We start from the raw sequence: 20,522 nt of genomic DNA, 5'->3' as shown, positions 1-20,522 counted from the left end.
TAGGATTTGTATCTAAACTTTCTAGAAGTTTTGCACCTCCTTCTGTCTTGTTGCTTAGTCTTGTAGAACTTCATGCTACAGGTGGATGTAAGTGACATAAATGTTCTTTCTAATGTTCCTTGCTATTGCTGTCTAGCTATTATGCACTGTGTAAGAGAGGAGAACAACACTGGGGTTTTCATATGTATACCCCCAGTTAATTTCTGCTTTGAGATCCTTTTCTTCAAATATAAGTACCATTTGTACTGGGATATTACCTTCTGTAGAGTTCACAAATCACATACAATTGGATGCTATGAAAATGTGAGAAAATAGATGTGTGGCTTTGTGACAAAGACAAATTTCCCGCTCTTTCTTTGACATCAGAACAAAAAAATCTTTCAAAATTTTCAGCTACCTCAAGGTATCCAATTTTTGTTTGACCTGAGCTGAACTGAGGAACTTAATGGTTCAGTTTTTCACTGTGTTGCCTTTAGTCTCAGGACACCAAAACATATGCTCCTGTAGCTTCCAAACTCGTTATTTAGACAACAGCTGGCACTGCAGCAACTCTGTGCGCTGGTGTGAGCGTGGCTGGGTTTTGTCTTCCAGCAGTTAAGCAGAGCTGGCTTTCTGTGGTCAGCTCATCTGTGTTTTCAAGGCTAGGATCTTGTAATGGATAGCTCTTACGTGAAAGCAATATCCCAGCTAAATAGTAGGCTCCATCTTCAGGGGCTTAAATTTTGATGAGTTTCCAGATGCTTAAAGCGAGGTGATGTTTTCACAGGAGAATGTTTTATTTCTCTGGAGCAAAGACGTAAAGATAGCTTTCTCCTGATCAGAGAGGAACCTGCCATCATCCCAAACCTGAGCAAGGTGCCTGACAAAGCATTTGTGGCAGGATGGTGGGGACAGTGGCAAGGGACTGTCTGCTTGAAGGATGGGAAGGTGCGGGGTGAAAGGAGGACTTGGAGGGAGTGAATTGAAACAGACAGATCTATCCGAAGGTTTCTACTTAAAAGCTTAACATGGAGGGTCAGGACCTGTGCATATCTTCAAGTTACCTGGAAAAAGCAGTATGTTACCTTGTGTTAATTGGCAGTGGCCCAAGCTTTGAATTGGAAGTGAGACTGATCCAGCTATGTACCAGAGCATGATAAAGCTGCCTAAGAGCTCAAATCTCATTTAGAGATTGCCTTCATTTTCTTCCCAAAATGTCATATTGCTCAATTGTTACTTTTTTTCCCAGGTGCAGGAGACTATAAAACAAACGAGATGTCTTTTCAGTAATGTGAACAGTGATTTTTTTTTTCTCCCAGGATTATACTGCAGAGGGAAAACATTGGAGTTGAAAAGAATTTTTAGTAGGAGTACATGAGTCTGTCACAAATAGGATGAAGGAAAATAAAACAAAATGGACTTATAAGCCATAAAAACACTGTCAGGTTTTTAAAATGCTAGTACTCTGTGTTGGCTTTAAAGCTGTGCTGGCTTTTTCTTAGTCCTTGCTCTGTCTGGCACTCTGCATTTCTCACAATGTCTTAAGCAGGAGTGAGTGCTGGTGCTTAGCTTCACAGCCCTGCAAGAGCTTTGGGTGTCCTTGTTTCTTCATGGTTGCTCTCCATTGGTAGATGAAGCATGGTTGGCTGCTGGGTGCAGCCGGTGGCTCCAAAGCACCCTGAGACCTTGCGGTGGGAGCTGGAGCTGATCGGGTCCATTAGTGCCATGGCCAATTGTTAGGTATTACATAGGAAATATAAAGAGAGATGCAGAGAGTTACAGTACTGCACAGCTCACCAGAATGGTAGATCCATATCTGACACTGGATGCATTAGTCACTGTGTTCTGTCCTTACACTGAGCCCTGGGATCAGCCCTTAGCCAAGCTGCTATAGCTCTGCTGTGTTACCTACCACAAGTAGCACGTGAAGCTGTTAACAAGGCTTTCCCTTTCCTCACACAGCAGCAGAAGCCCTGCTTTCTGTCCCTGCACAGCCCTGTAACTGTACCACTTACTGCTGCTATGGGCCCAGCTGCTGTTGGGTTTGGTGCAGCCAACGTAGAGGCGGAGACAGGGATTTTCTCTGGGTTCCGTTCACTTTAGTGAGCAACTTTCTTCCCTTTATTTTATAATCTGACCTCTGCTTTCCCTGCATATTTTTACTTGGAAGCTCTCAATTCACCGTGCTGGTGACAGCTGAAGTGCTTAGCAACATATGGAAATTAAGAACAATCCTGAATTGCAACATTTTCTACCTTGCAGTCCCCTAAGGCTGCTGGAAGCCACATAGCTCATTGCTTGAGCTGAGAGCAGGTAGTGTGTGCAGGAATTCAAACTGCTAATCAAAAGCGATTGGTATAGACAAGGATGGATTAAAACTGGTTTAATAAATAACATTATGTTGTCCTCCTTAGCAGAGCAACAGTGATCACATTAATCTTTTGGGGCCGGGGGGGCAGCACCATCCATTAGAAGTACAACTTCGTTTTTTTGTTTTGTTGTTTTTTTCCAACCTAAACAGAAAACTAAATGCTTCTAAGCCAAGTTGATGCTAACACAGATTCCACTGAGCAGATGCACTAGTTTGCAGTAGTGATATATTTCAGAGCTTATAAGATGTACTATCTCCTGAAAATTCTCTTGCTGCTTTCCAGATTGTCAGTAGGTTTATGTCATATCCGTTCCTGTTAAACGGGTGCCTGGAGAAAATGCTTTTTCATTTTATTGCACATTTCAATTTCAGAAGCTATCTGGAATTTACCGTCTTGGTGTGTGTTTTATTAATGCATTATATAGCCCCACACTAAGCCTGCCTGCTTTTGGGTTGTGTAGGTTCATGCTGTTTTTTATCTGGGGTAAGTTCTCCTGAACGTGCCACTTCATAACAAAGCGGGAGGCTAATCACACCCTCATTAGCTTAAAAGAGAACTACAGATAGACTTCTTCTTTCCTGCACTGGCTGGAGATTTAGCTTAGCTTAAAGGAAACTGAGCTGATGCTAATGAGAATACATTGTCTTAATTTGCATATTAGATGAGATAAATATTGAGCTAATTTACACCTAAGATGGTTTTTATTGCAATCTACATGTTCCAAGCTTGTATTCAGTATATTTTGCACACCAACTGTGTGTAGTTTGGAGGCATAATGTGAAAATATATTATTTTGATGCGGAAAACAACGTGGAGATGGTTCCTTTTATCTCAATTGGTTTGCATTTGTATTTGAAAATCTGAATTATTATTAGTTATTTTTCCTTTTTCCCTCTCAGTCTGCCGCTGGGTACATATGAAAACATTTGTGGGAGCTAAGCAAGTGCGTGCCAGCACCCACTGTGTGGGTTGGGCTGCAGGTCTTCCATCTTCATTACGTGCATGAAGGCTACTGAGATATCTGCTCACCTTTGCTACCAGGAATACTAGAAAGTTCAGAGGTTGTGTGGTGCACTGTGTTTTTCTGTTTTATGGAAAGGGTTGCAGGAGCAAAATGTGGACATGGAAAAAAAACAACAACCATAAATTTAATTGTTGAACCCTGTACCCTTGAAATATAATTCAGAGGAATGCTCAACATCTGAACCACCAAAACTGTGCATTGTTGGTTGCAATTTGTGACTGGTGATAGCAGATATACTTACATTATTTGAATTAATGTAGACAAAGATAGCTTGAAAGAACCTAGAGAGTTTACAAAATGAACAAAAGGAGCTTTGGATGCTTTATAATTTCTGCTTCCTGTTTTCTTTCTCCAGCTGTTTCTCCTCATTATAGATGGAAGAAGCATCTTATTTCATAGTCTCATTATCTGATTATCTTTTGATTATAATCCTTTCTGTGGGGGGAAGAGCAGTAAGTTTTTGTTTAGCATAGAGAGCATTATTCTAACTTTGCATTGCAGTGCACTACCTGTGTTTACACACATGAATTGAGAAACTGCTTTTTGTGAAACCATTAAAATTTTCTGGTGTTTCTCGACGAACTGGGCCTTCTGTTACCCTGACTTTTTCTCTTGCACTCTGCATTAAATGTCTGAAATGCCAGTTGTGTTGTCAAAAGTCTATCGTTTCAAAAAACTGCTGTGTTTTGAAGTGTAGCAATAATGGGCTTTGCTTTCTTTTCCACATTTTACAGCAGCAATTCAATCTACTGTGAGAAATAGTCTTAACACTAATTTCTGATTTGAATAGTAATAAATACTTGCATCACTTTTTAAAAAAAAATTGTAACTGATACTCATTGTATTTCTTGCATGTAGTTGGTGAAGCCCCAAACTGATCATTGCAAGTGCTGGGCAGGAACAACGCTGGGATTACATCTGCTCCTGCTTCTTAGGCCTCAACAGCAGCATCGCAGTTGTGTTCATGTGTGTCTGGAGATGTGCTGTAACTGGGTGCTGTGCTGAAGCACTGCCGTGCAACTGCGTGTTCCTCCTTGTGGGTTTGTGCAGCTGTCAAAGCACAGTATTTTGAACTTCTTGCTGCTGAACTGTGTGGCAGCCTTTCACACCGTTTCTCTTTATTTTTGGGGGAGGTAGTACCGTGTGGGCTTGTGCCTTTTCAGGTCTTGTCGTCAAGTGTGTGGACATGAACCAAACTGTTACTGCTTTGAGACATCCTGAGGGCTGCTTGTTCATTTGGGAACAGCATTTCTACATCCTGTAACATTCACCAATCAGTTTAAAAATAGATAAAACCAATACGTAATTTGGACAAGGTAATTGATAAACTAGCACATTATGGACTAATTTGAACTTTTGTCTTATTTCAAGCAGCTTATCCTGAGAAGACTGATTATTGTTATACTAGCACTTAATACTGATACGTATTGTTAGCACTGTGTTAGGGCTGGTTTTGTAATCCCATGGTTAAATTAATGTCAGATTTTTTAGCCTACATGAAGATAGAACTTGGTAATTTTTATCTCAAACACAATAAAAGTTAAGCACGTGGGTCTGATTAATGTTATGTCCATCTCATTTACAGGTATTTTTTTCTGAGAGCTGATGTAACCATTCCAGAACCTTGCACGAGACAATGAGGTAAATCCGTATGTTTCTATAGCGTATGAAGAAACTGAAAATTTGAAGGTGAAGTACCAATCAAGAGAGGATGGGCAGTTTCAGTCTTTGTTTCACAGAGCCTCTCTCTCACTCTCTCTCTCTTTTTTTTTTTTTTTAATAGTCTCTGACAAAGAAAACAGTTATGCATAAACATCTACTTACTGGGCTTTGGGAGGGATGTTTCAGAACTATAGTGCAAACATTGTGGAACAGATGTAACATTCCTCCAAGTCAGGTGTAAGAACACATCTACTGTCGCATTGTCTACAGAGACTTTTCTGCCCTTGGTCTTATCTCCAAGTATGATTTTCCAGCCTTGGTCTGCTGGACTGAAATAGTTTGTATGTCTCCATAGTTTTCTTAAATGAGAGAAAAGGAGAAGATGCTTTGTACTTCTCCCTATAACGATCATGTGGACAGATAAAAATTAATCTGTCTGAATTCCATAACAGCACAAGTTGTCACTGTATACTTCTGCAAATATAATTCAATAGAATGCTTACATACAAAAAAAAAAAATCTTTAAAAATAAATACATCTGCATTTGGGATAATTCAGAGGATAGTATGCAAACTAAATCAGGTGTAAAGGCTATAACAGGCATCATAAAAGATTCAGAATGGTATTGAATTCTTCTGGATGAAAAGAAAACCAACATAAATCACTAGGCTTCAATTAATATTGTGTCAGGTTTGTTTCTGGATTTTTTTCCTACTTAATAATTTTCACTGAAAAAAAAACCATCAAGTTAAAAAGGGACATGGGGAATTTTTCCAGGCTACATCACAGATGTCACAGAATATCAGAGACAGCTGAGAGTGATGATAGAAAGTGTGGTAATAGCTTTATGCTGCTTTTATGTAACTCCCTGTTCCCTAATGCACTTTTTGTTCTAGAACGAAAGTGCTCAATGCTTTAAAATTATATTTGCATCCCTTCATTAATGATGTATTACTTTGGCGATTAGTAACGTAAAGACTTGAAAAATAAGTGTATGTATATATAAACACATATATAATGATATTAGAATTTTTTGAAGCAATTCAGATGTATTTGTAAAAGCAGTGGTTGGAGTTTCCTTTGCCAGAATGTGAACTCCTGGAGTTTCCTTTTGCTCCATCACAGCCAATGAAAGAACAGTAATTCCAAGTTTATGTTTTATGGAACTTTGATATGATCAATGAAATCTCTGAAATTTGCCAGAGCACTCTCTTAAAAATCTACTCTGATTCTAACTGGAAATCAAATCAATTGATGAGATAGATAAAATAAGTTATTTTAGATAAGGACAAGCAATCTGGATGCTTCTGGATTTCCACACTGAAGGCTGCATCTGTAGCATCAGCAAATGATGTAGGCCTCTGAAATCTTTAAAATTAAAAAGGAACAGCCTTTAAATTTGATAACAATCTCTCTGTAGAGATGAGAGTCAGAAATTGATTGCAGAAAGTGAAGCAGCAAAGCTTAGAGCCTGTGAAACGTAGTGGTCATTGGGCAAGCTCATTTTAAAGACTTGTATTAAAATTTAAAGAAATTAAATGATCGTGTATTAATTATCCACATAAATTGAAAATATGAGCCAAGAACATGGAAAAGGGCAATAGAATACTGATTACTTTTTCTCTCTGTCTAAAAAAGCAAAGCTTTAAAAATGTTTTGTAGTTTTTCATTTAAAAATTAATTCCTGAAAGATTAAAGAATGTCTCAATGATGAAGACCAAAATGTTTCCACATAATTCTCTGTAAGCTGCTGAGCTTGGCCTTGTAAAGAAGGACTGGATCTAGGCATTTAGCAAGCAGATATATAACATCTTAGTTTGTTGCCTATTTCTTGTGAGGGTTAGTAATTGCAGTATTTACACTGAATTTTTAATTAAGGTGTCTTTGATTCTCTAGATTTCCATTTAATTAAGAGTCAATATCTCTATGCCTCACGAACCATGCCTATTATAGAATAGTTCTTATGCTTTGTTATTGCTCTCTTGAAACCTAATATTTTTAGTTTTGATTCTTTCTATATAAATGTCTCAGTGCCTGAAGCAGCAGATGGGGAGGGAAGTGGCACAGTAATCTGTCTCAAAGTTTTTGCATTGCTATGTCTCTTTCCCATTTAAAAAATTCTGAGATAAGAAGACCCCCCTCAGCCATGAGCAGTATAAGAAAAGTCTGTCCTTCTTTATGAACCTCTCAACTTTAAATGAGAGATAACATTTAAGGAAACACAAGGTAAACAAATATGTGTATCCCTCTTTCAGATACACATTTTAACGGAGAATATCATAGCAGGTGTAGCTTTTTGATTCTAGAAAGGTGTTTATAAGACATTTCTTTATCGCTATAAATAACTGAATCCTGAAATGTATTTTCTCCCAGCTGCAATCAGGTATGGATTTACTTTGGCAAGAGGCAGGCAAAGAAGAAAGCAAAGCAAAGCAAACTGAGTTTTCTGGGTTTTCAGAAGAGAGGCTAATAGACAGTATGGGAGAGGAAAGTAAGGGATTCAGCAGTGATGTGTATGAAGATAAGGATATTGCCATATGTGATATAAAATAAGCTGGGGAATTAAATATGCCATATTAGAGAGATTGGCCAACTATATGTTGTTAAAGAGCAAACACCGAAGAAACTGTAATTAGTGGAAAACTGGAGATAAAGCAGAGTGGTATAAAAAGCAATAAAACACAATCTAGGCTAGACATCTGATCTCTTAGTTAAGGTTCCTGTTTTGTAGATATAAAATTTGGATCCAGCTCATTTGGTATGCAGCAAAAGTTGAACTTAAGCTAATGAATTGGGAAATTGAGAAGAGATAGCTGAGGGTGTGAGCCAGGGAGAACTGACTGCATCAAGGGAGTGCAGTTGCAGAGCTCTTGGAAGAAAGGTTTGGGCATCAAATCCGTACCTTCTTCAATGGCATCGATACAAAGAGGGGAATCATAAAATCATTAAAGTTGGGAAGACCACTAAGATCCTGCAGTCCAACCATCAACCCATCCCCACTGTGCCCACTAAACGACGTCCCTCAGTGTCACATCTCCACATTTCTTGAACACCTCTAGGGATGGTGACTCTACCACCTCCCTGGGCAGCCTGTACCAATGCCTGACCACCAAGAATTTTTTCCTAATATCTAACCTGAGAAAAAAATAAATAAATCAAGTGGCAAACAATACTAGTGGGGACAAAATAGAAGATTGAAGATGGGTTCTTACTGGTGTTCCACAGAGGATGGCTCAGCTCTTTGAGCTGGTTGCTCTACATAAACACGAATGGCTGGTCTGTGCCTCGTGGGAGCTTCCTGTGACACTAGGGCTTGAGGGTGAAATCTGAATGGATGGAGTAAGGAAAATAATTACAGTAACAAATATCAGAGCTATGCTATTAATTTAGAATTGAAGGGATGGATATTTACACTTCTAGGCAAATGTGTTGTGCCTGGTTACTTCAGTCTCTGTAAATCCAGTGGTAGAAGGCATCCTCTCCGTGCAGGTATGGCTCAGGCAGAAAGAAAACCTGAAAGGTTTCCTATGCTGTTGCCATTCTCCAGAACTTTTATCCCCACAGAGTGATCAAAGTTAATGGAGTTACCTGCCAACTAAGTACAGCTGTGAATTTAAATGGGGTCTCTGTTTGTTGGTTTTTTTTTTATTCCTATAGTGAAGGAATCGGTGTGTTTTTAAAGATTCCGGCTCCCCTAATTGGCACTGAATTTGTCACCCTGGCAGTTAACAACCTCAGAAAACAAAATCTCTGAATGATGGAATCTGTGAAATATAGTCAGAAGAGTCACTGTGCACATTGAAAGCAATTAAACATAAGTTTTATCCAAAAGCAAAATATTTCTTTTTTCTGCCAGGTTTACTAAGATTTATGAAATTTTACCTGGATTTTCATTTTTTATTATTATAAACAGTCCCAGGGTCTTGTATTGAAACTCAAAGTTTCTTGCCACAGGCCAGTTCTGGTTATAAAACATACTTGTTTTTGTGTGCTCCCAAATGCCTCTCTCCATGGCTTTTCTAATGCAGTGAAGTCGAAGAGTAGCCTAGGGATTTACTCATCATGTTTAATGTCAAGAGAAGTATTTCCTTTAGGTCTCCTGTCACTGTCAGCAACAAAGCAGCAAATAAGAAGCTCTGTATCTCCTCTCCTCTCAGTGACATCTGCAGCCGGCAAGATTCTAAACCCCTCAATTCCCAGTCATGAATGAACTATAAAAACAATGTGTCAGAAATGAAAATTGTTCCATCATAATTTTTCACAGTTCCTTTTTGACAAAAGCCAAACAAGTCTCATGAATACACATTTTCTATATCCTTATACATTATGTATCAGGCTATAGTAGGAGTGTTGGGAATTACTTGTCCCTAGTAAGGGCCTTTGAAAATGCATATTTGGTAAACAAGCCTAACCCTATGAGTTGTATGTCCTTTTTTTTTTTTAAAAAAAAAAAATGTTATATTATCAGCTGCTTTGTGAGTAAAATACTACCACTTCAACACTATACATCTAGTAAATCTTCTGATATGACAATATAGGGTAGATCACTTTAAGACCTATAATTTGATGCTACCCAAAACTATTCTGAGAAGTCTGAACAAATTCCCGGCAGAGACTTTACCACTGAATGTTGCTAAAAATGCACTAAGAGCTGGTGTTAATCCGAGTTAAATCTGGGTAGTTGTTCTACTTATCACATGCTGTGTGTTTTTTGAATGGCAGGCAACTGAACCTGGATTTAGTAGTGTTTTACTGTCTTACTGTAACATATTAGAACATTGCTTTTCAGTCTCTGTGGATAAGCTATATCGATCAGCACTCCAAAGGTGTTAGGCATTACTTGGAAAGAATTACTATTAATCTTTTGTACATACTTTGGGTTTTATCTGGATGTGAACATTAAAAGAGGTACCAACAGGGTGATGGATTTCCAAAGAGCAGGAAGGAGGCAAGCACAGGATGTGCATCGCAGCTGTTGCAGTGCTGTGCTTCCTGTCACGAGGGTGTGCAAAGTCCAAGGTAAGCCAATTAGAGGTAGTCAAAGGAAATTCCTCATTGTCAATAGTCAATGAAGATTTATGGTGTTTGCCTCTGTAATAATTTACTGATTGGTACCGCTTGACTAATACAGACATAAACCAGCTGAGTTCTCATTCTAATTGCGATGATAAGGCAGTTTGCAACTTCCTTTAGGTGTCACTGATAATTTACTCATGTGATTATGATTTAACTTTTCCCCTGCTGCTCCTACCCCAGTGGGAACAAAGAACATTACAGAAGCGAAAGTATAAATTAGCTGCAGACAAACAACATATGTTTGTATCTGCTGTGTTGTGACACAAGTATTTTCAGTGCAACCCCATCCGATTCATGGATCCCTTTTTGGCTGAGGAAAATACTTTAGCTGTTTAAATCAGGAACTACTTTTGTCTGTCCGTGTGTTTGATACGAAGTGCACTGTGGCTGTAAAGTGTCCTGTAGTCCCACGTCATTTCTGTAACTACTAATAATGTGCTCATGAAACACACGTGCAGTGCTTTAAATATGGAAAAGCATTACTCACATTAGTATGGATAGCACTTTCCAATTTCAGTACTGTCCAAAGTAGGTAAGTGGTTTCCAGTTTTGCCCCATGTGGCAGTGGTGGCTACCCCTAGTAGTGAATTCAGTATTCACAGCACATCCTACCAACTTGGAAATGATGAATAATCTGTGTTTCTTCCTTCAAATCCATATGATCTTAAAGTGAAAGTGTAAGCTGTGCATCAAAGAAAAATGTAGCCAAGGTAAAGACCTGTGTTTGTTACTTGTGAGACAGTAGTGTAGCTTTCCAAAGGCTTGCCGTGCTGACTGTTGACCACAAAACTATCAAAAGCTTCAGGAAACAAAACAAAACAAAAAAAAAAACAACAAAAAATACAACAAAGGATAACTATTTAACTTTTTGTACCTGCCAATATTTCAGAGATGAGGAAGGGCGCTGAGGGAGGCTACAGAGATTTAACAAAAAGGAGTGAAACAAGTAGAAGTGATGTCTTTTCCAGCAACTCTCAGATGTGGCAGGAGCATAACCAACACATTTATTTATCCTTGGCAAAGGTATTTGGCCCGCCACTGCAAATTTTTCTTTCTGGCGGAGCATTTGTGTGTCAGATGTAGAAAGTTCATCCTTTTATACACTGAGGATAAGGAAGCATGAAGTGCAGTAAACTCATGTTCTCTAGGCATATTACAGTAAGCAATAAATAGGGCATCTGAGTACAGCCATATTCATTCACTTGCCCACAGGTACAGGTAGTGCTTATAAAAATTATTGTTGAAGACAAGATGATCTGAGCTTCTGTCAAAGAATGCCTTTGGTTGATTTATGTGGAGTGAGTAGCAATGTCACAGCAGGGTGTAACTTTTTACTGAAACAATGCAGAAATTGGACAGTTTTCAAGGCCTTGCAGTGACCCAAGTCATGAAAGCAGGTCAGGAAGCGAAAGAGAACCAGGGAGATCATAGTTCTGAGCATATGCCAACCTGAGACTGCGAGACGGAGAAAACTGTGGTTTTCTGTTCTGTTCTTTTGTTTTTTAACAGAATCTGTTAATGCCTACTGTTATCACTTTGTTTGTTTTTAAATGGCAGTCTTTTAACTTATATGTGTATGTGGTTTGAATCAGAGCACTTTAAAGGGGTTTTTATGGCTAGTTTATGAGAACATGCCTCTTGCAGAATGATAAATCACTAAATACTAAAATGTCTCATGAAAAGCTGATTCATGCATGGCATGATGTCATTTCTTTCCTTTCTTCTTTAAAATTGTGATTTTAGGCTCCAGCAAAATGATAACTTCAGTTGGCAGCAACAGTAATGGTAACTTCAGCCAGTCCTGACTGCTTATAGTGGGATATAGTAGCTTATGTTAGTGCAGGCAGCTAGTACTCGTGTATAATTACCATTTTACATTATTTTCATTAGAATGATTGTATTGTGAAGCAGAAAGGTTGCAGCATCTCAAATTCATCTCTAAGATTTCATGTAGTTTTCCTTTTATAATAAATAATGAGAATCTGATACTCTTCCTATTGCCCCCAGAAAGGGGACAGCAGGAATTAAAATGTAAACGGAGAACCTTTGTAAATCATAAATGGCAGTGAAGGAAGAATTTATATTTAAAGCTTGATACTCTGTCAATTATGGGAAGGTTTTTTTTTGTTGTTGTTTTTTTGGGTTTTTTTTTTTTTTTTTAATGTTTAAGTTATACATTTTATATATATATATATATATATATATGTTTACATATATTTACATACATATAATGTTTATATGTATATATATATATATATATATATAATGCTTTATATATAGCCTTTGTGTCCTTTAAGGAGTGAACATGAGGAGTTGGAGTCATGGGGTGAGGGTAACAGCTCTGTGGGTGCAGGGTTTCACAGACGAAGAGAGGATGCAGAGGATACTAGGTAGAGTCATCAGGAAACAGTAATACCATGAGGAGGCTCTAGTGTGGCGGGCATCTTCATTGTTAGCTATGTTTATGTTCTTAATTTTCAACTGAAAATGTTGTGTGGTATTGTAATTGGCTTTCTTTCTTAAGAAAGGAGGCATTGTGGGATAGGAAAATGCTAAATCTTTGGAGAAACCTCTGAATTAAATTGGGGCTCTTTGTAATTTTTTTTTCTCCTCACTGATTCCGTGTATGAAAGAGTAGGACTGATGAAGCTGATTCTTTCATAATATTACAAGGAGATTACAATATTACAGTAAGATTACAAAAAGGCAGAAGGATAATAATGCTTAAGGTGAAAAAACAAAATTTCATGTACCAATGACTGAGGTCCTTTATCATACATGTCTTAAATGTTTATAGAATTTACATCTGAAGCTAAACCAAAGCAACCATTATTGTTTCCCTTTTATATGAGATACAGGAATTTCACTCACCAGTTAATCTGCTAACAACTGTTGCTCAGCTTAGATAAAGTTACCAGTCTCTGAAAATATCAAACAGTGAAAAGTGTGTGCACATTCCACATCTCCCACATCTCCGCTTGATTACTATTTTTGCCAATTTTATCTACGGTCCAAATAGAAAAAATATTGCTAAGAGAGCCTCTTTGGATGCAACAAACTGATTGAAGCTGCCCAACACATAAAATTGATTGTAACATCAAACGTCCAGCAATCATGAAAATAGCTTTGCAATCATGTGGTGGTTTGTTGTTGTTGTTTTTCAGTTTAAAAAAAAATGTTTGGAGGTTGTGTGACTGAAGAATTAAGTGCAACAATCAATATCCTGAGTCCACACAGGTCTAATTCTGATTGCAGTATTTGAAATTCATCATGTAGTGTGATGTCCCAGTTGCAACCTTAGTAGTTTAAAAGAGTTCTGAAAATGTATTTAAATTATTTACAAGTAAATAAATATTTTGCTTCTTAACTCATCGTCATGCTGTTTAGAAGGATGTGAAATGGAATGTCAGTCCTCAAATGCTACTTCTGAGAAAGAAGCACTGTATTTTATGCAAGCTTAGCTTCTTTATTTCACAAGTGGTGTCTTATTAGAGATCTCAAAATTACCTCTTCCTGTTTTATTTCAATAAGATTTTCAGATGGAGAGAGAGTTGTCACATTTATGACTTAATTCTCTAGAAACTTGCTAGTTTCATTTACAGGATAGTGAAGTCAACCATTTTCTTTAAAGCGGTAAGAGAGACCTTATGATGGCAACAAAAACTTAATCACTTTTCAGTTAAGCCTGACTGGGGGAAAAGATGTAGAACTTATGTATGGAGCATCTGGCTTGTTTTTTGTTTTTTTTGTTTTTAACTCCAATTAAAATAATTCCAGTTCGATTGCCAGCAAAGCAAGTGTACTTGCACAGTGTGTACTTGCATTTGTGTTGAGGAAATCACATGGAAGAAACACATATGCATGATCTTATTGCAGTTATTTGTGCACTGGCAGAAGCTTCCCAGGGCAGTGGTCATGGCACCAAGGATGCTGGAGTCCAGGAAGTGTTCAACCAATGCTCTCAGAGTGAGGGTTTGAATTTTAGATGATCCTGTGTAGGGCCAGGAGTAAAGCTCAGTGATTCTTGTGGATCTTGTCCAACTTAGGATGACTCTAGGATTGCAGTCAGATAATCTCTTGAGGTCCTCAATTCTTCCTGAGTTTACAGCAGTTGCTGTAGTCAGTGGTATTATTGTTTCCCTGATTACTCTTGGCTTTTACTTTCTTTGCTGTTTCTTTGAAGATTGCTATTTATTCTCTGCAAAATTCAGACTCTTGAGACAAGCCTAAGCCAAATTTGAAAACTGGCAATTGAAGTCAGGATTGTGGGTAAATTTGTCAGGATCCGAAGGATAGAAATGAGACCACTGACTTGGACAATCCTGGGAGGCAAAGACTGATGAGTACTGGGAGTCCACCCAAAAAATCCATGTGGTATTGAAGCAGGGAGGGAGACGAGGACTTGTGTCAGAGAAATGGTAGCTGGGATAACAGTATGTTCCTTTCTCTACTTGTGTCCAAAAATACCATCTCCTAAGAAGAGGGCTGTGTTTGCTTTATGGCTCTAGAAAGTATGCATAGATGATATATAGGTAAAGCCTATTCAGCTCTTAAAACTTCAGAACAAATTCATCAAAAGAGCAAAGCATTGTTTGGGGAGTTCCATGTTGACATAATCTGAACAGCTCCTCCATCACTATTTATGTCTGAAATGATTTTATTTTAGGGTAGGTGTAATAGTTTCCTCACAGAAATAACCAGACAGTTCCACTGTATGACCTGTTTAGTCTCTTATGTTTGCAGTAAAACTGTAAGTGGCCATCACTTTGTGATCTGGTAACATGCAGGAGAGGGTGTTTGTTCAGTCTCTTTCCTGTTGTGTGTTCTCTGAAAGCTCAGTTGAGTTGGTAGCAGAGTGGCATTGAATGCGTGGATGTGGATTAACAACAATTTTTTTCTATAAAGGGTCTAAAGCAGTCTGGAATCTGCATTCCCAGTCTCTGCTCACCGCTGAGTAGCGGTACTGTCTTCAACACACTCAATTCAGTTTTCCATCAGCTCTCTGTTCAGGAGTGTTTGAAAGCATTGACGTGCTGATGTGGCAGCTGTCACATGTGCAAGACATGCTATCTGTACTGGCGTAGATAGAACATTGCTCATTATGCACTAGAGAAGGCTCCCAAATTTCTGCCTAGGATTACTAGAAAACCTACATGCACTGCGTGAGAATGACATATTCCCATTTATGTGATCTTTCATTATGTGATACTTTCAGGATGTGTCACTCTTTACTGTGCCTTTTCTGGAGAGTTTCTCTGGGGTGATTTTCCATTTGGGAATCTTGGGCAAATGGCCTAAATCCTGATGTTCTAGTAGGACAAAAACTCCTGCCAGATAAAAAGTGGTCTTAGATGTGTGTTAGACTAGTGCTGGAGCTAGCAGTAAGCAGCAGTTTATTTTTATATGCATTAGCTACATCACTGAGTGTAACTAATGAAAAAAAAAGATAGGGAATTGTCTGATTATTAGACAGATTTAACAGCAGTGCATATGATGAAACAATAAGAGATAAGATTGCCCGCCAGATGCTACACACGCAACTCATACCATTATAATTTGTCTGTGTTACTATTAGCTGATGGAGATGATAGATCATAGACTAGGTATCAGTGAAGTGTTGCAATACAAATCTGCCCCATTAATTGCAGCTCTTATCTAGACACCTTAGCATTCGGAACACACACTCGGTAACTGCTAAAGCAACTGAGAAGCAAATCTGAGAAGCAAATCTGTATCTACAGATCATGTAGAATAGCTAATGATCAGCCTAATTAACCCCCAAAACTTTGTGCATGACTAATATTCTGGCAGGCTTTTGAAACTAGGTAGGAACCTATTAAAAGCAATTTGGATGATATAAATATTTTAAGCAGTTTACTCCTCAGAAGATGTTCACAAAGATGTTAAGGTGAGTTGCTTTGAATGCTTGCAAGAATGTGTTAGTGTACGTTTGATATGTGAGCTAGAATTACTGTTAGCTCTTCTCCCAGCTGCCGTAAACAGTGCTGCTTCACTGTTTACAGTGATTCAAGTATCTCTGATACCTTATCCAAACTGCACTCATTGTCATGACAGATATTTTTCAGGGGGCTGAAGTGATGTTCTGTAGCTTCAGAGAGCTTAAATTGCTAGTGATTTTTTGGCAAAGAAGAGTTCTTGTGCATTCTGATCATTATAATGTGGAACAAATGAATTATAAAACATACCACAAGTATTGTCAAAGTTTATACTGTATATTACTAATTAGAATTGTGATGACTTTTCATTGTAAAAGATCATGAACAGAAAGTATGACTGAGTAATGAATAGTTTAAAGAGAACAATGGTACTGGTACAAAATTAATCTATTCTCACTCTACTGTTAATACTGTGATCATTTCAGTAACTTTTAGACTATTCTTAATTGACTAATCTGTGTTGTTATGGTCCAGTGCTCTTGATGGTACAGTCACAGCATTACTATATATGCATGCACACCTTTAAAAAAAATAGAAATAATTCCTTTGCCCTATGCTTTAGTATCTGTACAGTTGGTACAAGATCTTGGTAAGATGTGGATTTTATCTTGAGTTCATTTTTACTTTTGTTATGGGAGGGAATAGCATTGTCTCACTCCTGAAAGATTCTCTTGAATAACTGTGCTACTCATCTTTTTGGTTGGTGCAGAAAGGGAATAATAAACTACTACTGGTGCTTCAGCTTGAGCCAGTGTGACACCCGACGTGCAGTATTTACTCTGTAATTCCCCTCTTGGTAAGGAGCAGGCCTGCGGAATTTCTTCCTGCCTTTTGTGTGACCCAGGTTCATACAGCATGCACAATAATTGACTGCTTTACAGGGTGTGTTTAAGAGTAGTAACACACTGCTGCAAATGGAAAAGACTGTACTGCTTTAGCTGCAATTCTGAAACAGGGGGATACTATATTTTACACTTGGCCAACTCAAAAATTATTTCTTTTGAAGAGGCAGTGTTAAGGACATACAGTTTGTCTCTGGATTGCTTTATTTGATTTTGAGATTTTTTTTTTTCTTTCTCCTTTATCAGACAGTCATCTTTACTGCCTGCAGACTCTGCCATTTATTTTTTTTTTTTCTCTTCTTCTTACCTGCTTAGTTTAGTGAGAGGCTGTCAGTCAAACTGCTCTTTGATTTTCAGCAACAAAATCATGCATAAAATGTCCTTGGTATATTCAACGAGATTAACTAATGAAAACACCTGTCATTAGTATCCTCTTAAACAGTTACGTTGATGTCAGATTGTCCACAAATGGTTTTGACTCCATGCTTCCCATCTCTATAGTAATATTTAAGACCGCAGAATATGCTACTCTATTTATTTCTAATGCATTTTGATACCTGGTAATCGGTCACGTTTTTGCCTATCTGAAAACTTCAGTGAGAAGATGTGTTGCAAAAGAAGACAATTAGCTCAATTTCAGTCAGAGATGTTTAATTTGTCTGTATAAAAAAAGCAGAATTGTACCCACTGACTGAAGATAACCACATGCTTTATTTGCTTCTAGAGAAATTTTAATGTAAAAAAAAATTCTGTTCCTCTAACTGCATTGACATATTCTTACATGCTTGACCACATAGGAGATATTTCATTAAATAAATTATATTTGGGAAAATGTCAGATACAGTGTTCTGGAATACATCCAAACACACCTCAGGAGAGTTCTCTGCAAGCCTTCCCTTGACTTGAGCCACGTTTTGTCAGTGTTCCCTAGCAGTGCTGTTGGCAGACATGGCTTATTAAATTAGCCATGTAACAACATTAATATCCTTTGATTGCATTGTGTTGGCTCAAATAATATAATGTATGAAACATCAGTAACTGGGCAGGAAGGTAGATTGTGAACTTACTGCAACATGGTATTTGATAGCATTCCTCCTATGAAGAAGAAAATTGTTTGTTATACAATGGCTGTGCTTGAAGTTGATTCTCTTGAGTCATTGAAAACCTTCCTATGTGAACCCCAGAGAGCTGCTTGGGTGCTGGTGGAACGTTAAGTTTACAACCCCAGTTCTGTGGTGAAGATAAAGGGAATGTCTTTAAAATATTCTTAGATTTGTGTTTCTGAAAGAGTGCTACTGTTGCAGTTATTGTAATCAGTACATATTCGCTGTTTATTCATATTTAATTTACAAATTTTGCTGAAAAAAATCATAGTAATCTCTCATGAGAATGACGTTCTTCATCCTTCAAGAGTCTGCTGGGATTTCCTCCTGAATCTTAGCAGGCTGTTTTTAAAACTGGTTTAGAGTTAACAACGGGAAGTGCTTGGTGCTTCAGGGTGATCCTCCATAATCTTAAAGGGTGTGTGGCAGGGCTTTTTTTTTTTTTAATCATAAATTACTTAACAGTAGTTGTAAAAAGGACAGAAACTGAAAATGGGTGGTCATCGTAAAACCGTAAGGGAAAAAACAACTCTTCCCAAGATGATTCAATAAACAGTGCGTTAATCCTCTGTGAAAATACTTCTTTTTTTTTTTTTTTTTTTTTTTTTTGTAATGTAAGAACAATTTTAAGAAGTGCAAGCAAAATGAAATATTTCTCCCTGTATTTCCATGTACCTTAAACTGGCTTTACTCTTTTTTTTTCTTCCTGATTAACATCCTTATTCTATCTTTATTAACCCCTGTCTTTTCAATGTTTAAGTTAGCTGTAAAGACTAACATTTTGAGTCCCTTTTTTAAAAGCCTTATTAAGTCTTTACTGAAATGTGTGCAGGCCTTTGCTGCCTAACGAGGGCTGGTTTCAAAGAGTTCCAGACAGTCCTTAGAAGTTCTTCAGTGACTCGGCTTTGAAATAGCACACAAAATTAAATGCCGATAAATATAACATGATTAACAAGAATAAAACTTGCACATATGAAGGGATAACATTGACAGGCTAAACCACACAGTAACAGGTTAGTTCCAGGAAAACTAAGCTACAAATTAAATCTGTTGAACGGTGTCAGCTCAGCTTACAGTAATAGGTTAAGAGGACTTCAGATATTAAGAAGCATTAAGAAAGGAACAGAGAACAATACAGGGGAGCCTCATGATACAGCTGTATAAGTCTGCAGTGCATCTGTAATTCTGCACGTGTTTCTGCCACTTAAAAAAAAAAAGACAGCATAGAACTGGAGAAGAATCGGGAACAGGCAACTAGAATGATCAAAAACATGAGGTGGGTTACAGACTGCGAACAATTAAGTAGGCTTGTGAGAAGAGATGACTGAGAGCTGGGGAGGCAAATGGGAACGTGACACATGGGTTGCATGGTATGGAGGTTGGTTTTTCAGTGTTCTTTATGAACAGATGATTTAATTGTGCAACTCAGAGTTAGTCATGTGTTGGTTAAATACCTGAGACCGGAAGGAAATGTAATAAAAAATTATAAAGAAATGCATTTTTGTAACTTGAAGGAGTATTCGAGGCTTTAGGCAGTGCAATGCAAAGTATTTCTGAGTGAAACATATGTCTCTTTCTCCACATTAAGTAGAATAACAAGCTAATATTTGTAGTAATGGTGAGATATTCAGTGTTGGGAGCATTTCCTTTCTTGGTTGATTGTCTCTAGTAGTGTTAGAGCAGGTACTGCTGGACTTGATCAGACTAATGGAAGAGCTTCCTTGGGATGCAGGTCCGTGCTCAGATCTGGAATTCTGCCATCTCCAATTTATCCCTTCCAGTTTCTCACTAAAAGTGTTTTAACTACACAAAATTGGAGTAACTATATCTTATTTTGGCAAATGTTTGTGAAAATTCTTCTCTGTGGAAATGTTTATTGCATGTTTTTATGTATGTTTTTATGTATGTTTCTATGGAAAATTTTTATTTGGATGCATTAATGCTTTCCTACCATTTCCGTAAGTAGTCCTGCTTAGTAGGAAGTACTCCTTTTTTTTTGAAAAATTATGTACAATCTGTATGCTTACCAAGTCATTTTGTTTCCTCCTTGCTCTTTGTCTAAGATCTTGTTAGCTTTCTATGCTGAATCATTGCCGTGAAAATCAGAAATGACAATGGCCAGGACTAACAGAACCCTACTGCATCCATTTACAGGCCTCCTCTCTCACAGTTCAGGGCAGTCTCTGACTCCCTTCAGAAGTCCTTAGGACATACAGGTTTGTACAGTTACATGTATTATACGTTTTCAGGTTGTTGATTGACTGATTTGTTTTAACAGTGCTTCTGAATATGAAACACTTTGTATTTTCTTTTATAAGTAAGATCAAAAGTAGATTATCATCATATGACTGCAATTATTGTCATCATATGACTGCAATTATTGTCATAGTTCTGGCTGATTCTGGAGCAGGCTGGGTATTTTCTTTAACTGTGTCTGATCATACTCTAATGCTGAAATAATCTGGTATTGAAACACAATTTTAAAAAAATAAACCACAAGCATTGTA

At 37.7% G+C, this 20,522-nt stretch overlaps 1 long non-coding RNA gene across 1 annotated transcript in view; it reads left to right on the top strand.

The window, feature by feature from the left end:
- The window catches only part of LOC122183287, a 78,775-nt gene that overhangs the window by 6,261 nt on the left and 51,992 nt on the right, over positions 1 to 20,522 (top strand). The window contains exon 2 of the long non-coding RNA XR_006180197.1: positions 4,961 to 5,016. This is a non-coding gene — a long non-coding RNA (uncharacterized LOC122183287). The remainder of the gene's footprint in view (positions 1 to 4,960; positions 5,017 to 20,522) is intronic.

Source organism: Lagopus leucura, unplaced genomic scaffold (genome assembly GCF_019238085.1).
Source record: "Lagopus leucura isolate 7727_CA_CO unplaced genomic scaffold, USGS_WTPT01 Super-Scaffold_100017, whole genome shotgun sequence".
Taxonomy (NCBI): Eukaryota; Metazoa; Chordata; class Aves; order Galliformes; family Phasianidae; genus Lagopus; species Lagopus leucura.
Note: the sequence above shows the minus strand (reverse complement) of the source record. Positions and strands in the feature narration are given on the sequence as shown.